The sequence below is a fragment of the Microcaecilia unicolor genome, chromosome 7 (assembly GCF_901765095.1).
Source record: "Microcaecilia unicolor chromosome 7, aMicUni1.1, whole genome shotgun sequence".
Lineage (NCBI taxonomy): Eukaryota > Metazoa > Chordata > Amphibia > Gymnophiona > Siphonopidae > Microcaecilia > Microcaecilia unicolor.
In genome coordinates, this window is record NC_044037.1 from 214,269,165 (window position 1) to 214,277,348 (window position 8,184).

An 8,184-nucleotide genomic window follows, 5' to 3' on the forward strand; every position below is an offset into this window, starting at 1 on the left:
CCTCTCTCCTCTCGCTCTCTCTCTCCTTACTCTCTGCCCTGAGTCCCACATATTTCCCCTTCTCTCTCCATCCTATCCAGCCCTGGATCCCACATCTCCCCCTTCTCTCTCTCTCGCTCTCTATCTCCCCCTTCCCTCTGCCTCTGGGTCCCACATCTTTTCCTTCTCTATCCATCCCATACATCACTGGGTCCTACATCTCTCCCCATCTCTTTCCCTCCCACCCACATGTCGGTCCCACATCTCTCCCTTCTCTCTGTCTCTCCCTCTCTTTCCCTCCCAGCCACTCCTGGGTCCAACATCATCCCCTTCTCTCTCCATCCCCTCTGCCTTGGGTCCCACATCTTTCCCCTTCTCTCTCCCTCTCCTCTGCCCCTGGGTCCCACGTCTCTCCCATTCTCTCTCCCCCACCCCTGGGTCCCACATTTCCCCCTTTTCTCTCCCTTCTTTCTGCCCCTAGGTCCCACATCACTCCCCATCCCTCCCCCTCCCCCAGGTACCATATTGCTCCCTTTCTCCCTCTATCCTCCCCTGGAGCCAACATGCTTCTCCATCTCCCTCTTCCCAATCCAACATCTTTCTCACCCTTCATCCTCCCATATGCAACATCTCTTTCTCCCTCCCTCCCTCCCTTCCCTTGAGACCACTATCTCTGCCTCCTTCCTGGGTCAATCATCTCTATCTCCCTTCTTTCCTTCTCTTCCTCTCCTGGGTTCACCATTTCTGCCTCCCTCCCAGGTCCACCATCTCTGCCTCCTCCATTCTTCATCCCTGGGTCCACCATCTCTGCCTCCCTCCCAGGTCCACCACCTCTTCTTCTTAGTCTTCCTTCTCAGGCTGCGTCAGGGGTAAAACTAAAAAATAAAATACAATAGAATAAAAACATGAAAATAAAAACATCATATACGAATCAAATACATTTACATTAAAAATGACCAAAAATTCAAAGCATAGTAATATCATCCTTAAAATAACTCAAGATAAAACATATGAATAAATAGTAGTCAAAATAATACTAATAAAAACAATAAATTCCAAAATCAATACATTTAAATGCCATTAAAAGTGAAAAAACTGAAACAGAGAAATGAGGATTCATACAGAATAAGACTAACAGTAGAGATCAGCAAAATTGATAAATTGATTTATAAGATATCCACCTCTATATGTTTTGATCTCTACTGTTAGTCTTATTCTATATGGATCCACATTTCTCTGTTTCAATTTTTTCACTTCTAATGGCATTTAAATTTATTGATTTTGGAATTTATTGTTTTTATTAGTATTATTTTGACTACTATTTATTCATATGTTTTATCTTGAGTTATTTTAAGGATGATATTACTATGCTTTGAATTTTTGGTCATTTTAATGTAAATGTATATGATTCGTATATGATGTTTTTATGTTCATGTTTTTATTCTATTGTATTTTAGTTTTTAGTTTTACCCCTGATGCAGCCTGAGGGCAAAACGTGGCCACATCGGGTATTGTTTTACTTACCACTGGTTTTGTTTCATTAAACTTCATTATTTTTATCCAGTCTGCTTTTCTTATCCCAATTATCCATACAGAGTGGTCTGTGAGCATGCAAAAAGTTATCCACATAAATAAAGAAGAGACAAAGGGAGATCTGTAGCTGTGCAAAAGGTCATCTGGATAGCAACAATATTCAGTTGTTGTGCACATAACTTTATTCAGGTATCTGAACTGCAAAGATCTGGATTAGATATCCAGATAAGTTTAACCTGCAATATTAAGAGGGGGTGGGATATCCGCACTTCTCACTGAGGAGTGGGGGGGGGGGGGGAAGAACCCACATTTATACATGTATTTCATACAATATAAGTTGTAGAAACAGAGAAAAATGACAGCAGATAAGGGCCAAATGGCCCATCCAATCTACCCATCCTTAGTAACCACTAACTCCTCATTTCCCTAAGATATCCCATGTGCTTGTCCTACACTTTCTTAAATTCTGACACAGTCCTTTTCTCCATGACCTCCGCAGCCCTTTCTGTGTAAGAGTATTTTCTTAGATTCCTCCTAAGCCTATTTCCTTTTAGCTCCATCCTATGCCCTCTCATTGCAGAGTTTTCCTTCATTTGAAAAAGGTTCACCTGCTGTACATTAACGCCACTCAGGTATTTATTTAAATGTCTCTATCATATCCCCTCTCTCCCGCTTCTCTTTCAGTGTATTCATGTTGACATTCATAAGCCTGTCCCTATATGTTTTATGATGGAGACTGCTTACCGATTTTGTAGCCACCCTCTGGACCGACTCCATCCTGTTTATATCTTTCTATAGCTGCAGTCTCCAGAATTGCACACCGTACTCAACATGGGGCCTCGTCAGAGATTTATACAAGGGCACTATCACCTCTTTTTTCCTGCTGGTCACCTTGTCTACCTTAAGATCATCAGACAAAATCACCCCCAAGTCCCGCTCTTCTTTCATACACAGAAGTACTTAGCTCCCTATACTATACCATTCCCTTGGATTTTTGTAACCCAAGTGCATGACCCTGCATTTGTTAACATTAAATCTAAGTTGTGCATTTATCTTTAGCATTTAAAAGTGCACACTTACTCCAGATGTATAGCTGGCATAAGGGCTCATACCTGAGCACATATGCACATAGACCCAGTTATGCTAGTAATCTGTAAAGATAATTAGGCATCTGCTTTCCTTTTCAAAATAGGTCCATGTACACATCCTCCAGGCACACAGTTATAAAATTATCCCCTATGCAGGGTGCAATTCTGTAACCTAGGCAACAACATTTCTGTGTGTGTTACAAATGTAAAATGTTCAGAATATTAAGTGTGGGTGCTAGGGGTAGCGCTCAGGTGTTACATGACAGACCCCCTTTTCTGGTGACAGCATGGTGGGATTGTCAGGCTCAGTGCGTGGGGCGAGAGTCATCATCCACTGAGTGGATTAGAGGTTTTGTTTACCTACAACCTCCAGACACAGAGCACAGTGAATGAGTGCAATGGCAACAGGGACCCATTCCCTATCCAGTTTTTTGAGTAGTGTTGGGAGATTAGCTGTGTGCTGACGGTGACTAACAGCAGTCATCAGACACCGAAAGACGGTACTAGAAGATGCTTTTCTTTCAGGGCACACTGCAGATGTAGTGTTAGCCATGGATCCAGAGAGACTGTACCCATTGCTCAAGTATACCTGGATTGGGGTACTGAGCCTGGATACAGAGAAGTAAGAATAATTAAGGACATGCTGGTACCAATGCTGTATGAAACCAACGTGGGTCCAACAAACATTACCCTTAAGAGCGGAGTCAGCATTTCCACCATGGTGACCCAAAGTCAGACATGGGCGGACCAACAAACGGAACCAGAAGAGACCACTTCTCCAGTTCCAGATCCTGAGCCTGTCCAGGTGGAACCAACTGGCCAAGCAACAGAAGGAAGTGCTCTAGTGCTTCCAGCAGAACCAGTTCCTGAGGAGACCAGGACCATGAGTATGGGACAGCCTGACTTATTTGATACACTTGGAGGGGCATAATCGAATGGAAATGCCTATCTCCATGGGCGTTTATCTCCGAGAATGGGTCCGTGAAGGGGCGGGCTGAACCGTATTTTCGAAAAAATGGACATTTTTGAGCTGGGCGTTTGTTTTTTTTAGCGATAATGGAAACTAAAAACGCCCAGCTCAAAAACGTCCTAATCCGAGCCATTTGGTCGTGGGAGGGGCCAGGATTGGTAGTACACTGGCCCCCCTGATATGCCAGGACACCAACTGGGCACCCTAGGTCAGTGCGGTGGACTTCAGAAAAAGCTCCCACATGCATAGCTCCCTTACCACGGGTGCTGAGCTCCTAACCCCCTCCCCCAAAACCCACTACCCACAAATGTACAACACTACCATAGCTCTTACGGGTGAAGGGGGCACCTACATGTGGGTACAGTGGGTTTTGGAGGCCTCCCATTTACCAGCACAAGTGTTACAAGTGGGGGGGATGGGCCTGGGGCCACCTGGCTGAAGTGCACTGCGGTACCCACTAAAAGTGCTCCAGGGACCTGCATACACGCAGGCCTCTAGGACTTGTTGCTGCTGTATAACAGTTGACACCTGAAGACTAATCTCTCCGAAAACGTCCTTTATTGGAATAACCGCCTTTACTCACACTCACAGTTAACTGCAGATCAGAGGTTGTGCCCCACTGGCAACGAGTCTCCCTGGTACTGAGATGAGCAGTAGGTCAGAGCTGGCAGAATGCTGTACAATGCCCTCTTTCAGCCACATTCAAGGGAAGAACTAAGTTCTGTAACGTGGCTAACACAGGAAAGGGAACTAAAACTGGCTTACAAAAATGGCCACTACCGCATGGACTACAACAGGAAACACAACAGGGCACACTCTGACCCAGTAGTTAGGGGGAAAAGCACCATGGGAGAAGAGCCTACCAACTACCAACATCGTGAGACTGTAACACAAGCTAATGAAATCACGGAGCCCAATACCCTACACCCACCACAATGCAATGCTAATGTGACCCTGTACATAGGCGTAGTTTGACTGTTTCATTTGGGGGGGCAAAGGAAGGGGCGGGGCATATTAGCATATTCATTTGCATATATGTATATGCAAATTATGCTAATATGGAGGAAGGAAGGGAGCAAGAGCTGGCTTTTTTGGGAATAACCAGTGTTCGTTTGACGATGGATAGCCACTGAATCGGAGAGGCAGCGGGTTTGGTGGCAGGCATTGGTGCGCTGGTAAATGTTTAACAACAGACTCTCCCCCCCGGTCCCCCTCTGCGCCCCCCCCCCCCCCCCCAAATTGCAGAGCTGGCTTTAGCCGGGGAGAGAGCCTGGGGGGGGGGGTATAAATAAGTAAATATAAACTTTTAATGTTGAGCACCTGATTCTCAAAGTGAACATATTCCAAACACTATAATGAAAATAAAATAATTTTTTTCTACCTTTGTTGTCTGGTGACTGTTTTTCTGATCATGCTGGTCCAGTATCTGATTCTGCTATCTGTCCTCTTAACTCAGTTTCCAGTGCTTCCTTTCCATTTATTTCTTTCCTTTCCTCCTTTCTTCTTCATTTCTGGTCCTCAGCTTCTGCCTATTTTCTTCATCCATGTGCAGTTTTTCTCCTCTCTTCCTTTCCCCTCATCTCCTTCCTCACTCTTTCCTCCCCTCCATCCATGTCCAGCATTTCTTTTCTCTCCCCTGCCCTCCATCCACCCATGTCCAGCGACCCTTCTCTCCCTTTGCCCTGAAAGCACCCATGCCCAGTGGCCCTCCTTTCCCCTGCCCTCCATCCACCCAGTCCAGCAGTGACCCTCCTTTCCCCTGCCCTCCATCCACTCAGTCCAGCAGTGACCCTCCTCTCCCCTGCCCCCATGCCCAGTGGCCCTCCTTTCCCCTACCCTCCATCCACTTAGTCCAGTAGTGACCCTCCTCTCCCCTGCCCCCATGCCCAGTGGCCCTCCTTTCCCCTGCCCTCCATCCACCCAGTCCAGCAGTGACCCTCCTCTCCCCTGCCCCCATACCCAGTGGCCCTCCTTTCCCCTACCCTCCATCCACTTAGTCCAGCAGTGACCCTCCTCTCCCCTGTCCCCATACCCAGTCCCAGTGGCCCTCCTTTCCCCTTCCCTCTATCCACCCAGTCCAGCAGTGACCCTCCTCTCCCCTGCCCTCTCTTCATCCCACCCTCTCCCTGTTCCTTCTCCCCCCCTCCCCCCCCCCCCCCCGCAGCGAGCCAGTTCTCCTCCCTCCCTCCGGATCCATCCCTCACCAACTTGATCTTCGAATTCTTCGCCTGCCCGCTAGCGCTGACTCTCCCCTGCCGGTTCGCGCTTCAAAATGGCCGCCGAGACTAAGTCTCGCGAGGCCGCCTCTGGAAGTCTCGGCGGCCATTTTTAAAGCGCGAACCAGCAGGGGAGAGAGCGCTAGCGTGCCGGGCAGACAAAGGATTCGAAGATCAGGTCAGTGAGGGACGGATCCGGAGGGAGGGAGGAGAAGGAACGGGGAGAGGGCGGGGCGAAAGAAGAGCTGCCTGGTGCCGGCCCTGCGTTTGGGGGGGCATTGCCCCCCCCTCGCCCCCCCCAGTCTACGCCCATGACCCTGTACTGCACCCGAGAGCCACATCTGACCCAGGGAAAGGCTGTGAGAGGATCAAACACATTCTGCTGTCATGGAGGTGGGTACGGCATTTGAAGCTGGCATACAGGCTGGAAAAAAAATTTGTAAAGTGGGTTTTTTTTGGTGGGAGGGGGTTAGTGACCACTGGGGGAGTCCGGGGAGGTCATCCCCGATTCCCTCCAGTGGTCATCTGGGCAGTTGGGGCACTTTTTTGGGACTTGTTCGTGAAAAAAAAGGGTCCAAAAAAAGTGACCCAAAATCGCGGTAAAAACGCCTTTTTTTTCCGATTATCAGCTAAAGACGCCCATCTCTCCTCGGCTGATAACCATGCCCCAGTTCTGCCTCCACCACGCCTCTGACACGCCCCCATCAACTTTATTCGTTTCCGCAACGGAGTGCAGTTGGAAACGGCCAAAATCGGCTTTCGATTATACCGATTTGGGTGCCTTTGCGAGATAAACGTCTATCTCCCGATTTAGGTCGCACTATAGGCGTTTTTCTCTTTCGAAAATAAGCAGGATAATGATCAGACTTTTGACCCTGATTTGATAGAGTTACCAGCAGAGTCCATTCCAGCTAAAGATGCTGATATAGGACAGAACCATGTTTTCCAAGAAGCACATTCGGACCCTAACTTGGAAGCCCTGCGGCAGAAGGCTGGACAACCAACCGATGAGACCCATAAAGATTACATCCTATGGAAAGGGGGCTTGCTGTACAGAAAGACTGATCCCATTGACCCTAACAGACTTGGACAGCAGATAGACAGCTTATAGTGCCAAAAGCATAGAGACAATTCATGCAGATTGCACATGACATTCCACTGGCAGGATATTGCTCTGCTAGAAATATTCTCCCAGGTAGGATATCCACGAGAAATACTCTCAGATCAAGGGGCGGAGTTTATGTCTGAACTGGTCCAAAATCTTTGGACACACTGTGGAGTACTGTCCATACCACCCCATATCACCCCAAAACTAATGGGTTGGTGGAGAGACTTAATGGGACATTAAAGCATATGCTAAAGACTTTTGTGGAGCTGGGAGACCAGTACTGGGAAAGGTATTTGCCCTACATACTGTTTGCGTATAGAGAAGTATCCCAGGAGTCTACCGGATACTCTCCATTCGAGCTGCTTTATGGCCAGAGGGTGAGAGGACCCTTTGACCTAATAAGAGAACATTGGGAAGGGAAGGTTAACACCTCTGACCCCCTGTAATTGAATAATTGGTCAATATGTGGCACTGATTAGAAGATCCCATGGGCTTTGTTAGAGCTAACTTGCAGGCAGCCCAGACTAAGCAAAAATATCTGGTATGACCATAAATCTCAAAACAGAGAGTTTTTTTGAGGGCCAGCAGGTTCTTGTTTTAGTTCCAGTGTGTCAGAATAAACTTCAGGCTAACTGCATGAGACCTTACAAGGTCATACAGTACCTAAATGACACAAACTATGTTATCTCTATGGACTCTCAAGACAGAAAGCAGCATACCTTTCATGTAAACATGTTAAACACCTATACAGTTAAAGCCTGAGCCATCTGAGGTAGAAGCTATACAAAATTGTCCCACCCCCCAAACCAAAAAACAAGTATTGGCCTTCCTCGGGACAGCAGGGTATTACAGAAAGTTTATACTTCACTATAGTACCATAACAAAGAGACCTTCCAAACATTAATACTGCATTAGCTACTGCTTCAGTGCTAGCTGTGCCAGACTACCAGCAAAGATTTGTGGTACAGACTGATGCCTCAACATATGGCATTGGGGTTGTGCTCAGTTAAGTGAATAGCAAAAGAGAAGAGCACCACATTGTGTATCTGAGCCCCAGGCTCCTGGACAGAGAGGTAGCATATGCCACTATTGAGAAGGAATGCCTGGCTGTAGTGTGGACCCTTAATAAACTGCAATTATATCTGTAGGGGCAAAACTTTACTGTCATCACAGATCACAATCCATTGGTCTGGCTTAAAAGAGTCTCAGGAGAGAATGGGAAGCTACTTTGGAGGAGTTTGTTCCCTACAGATGTATAACTTCACCATACAGCACCGGAAGGGCAGTGAA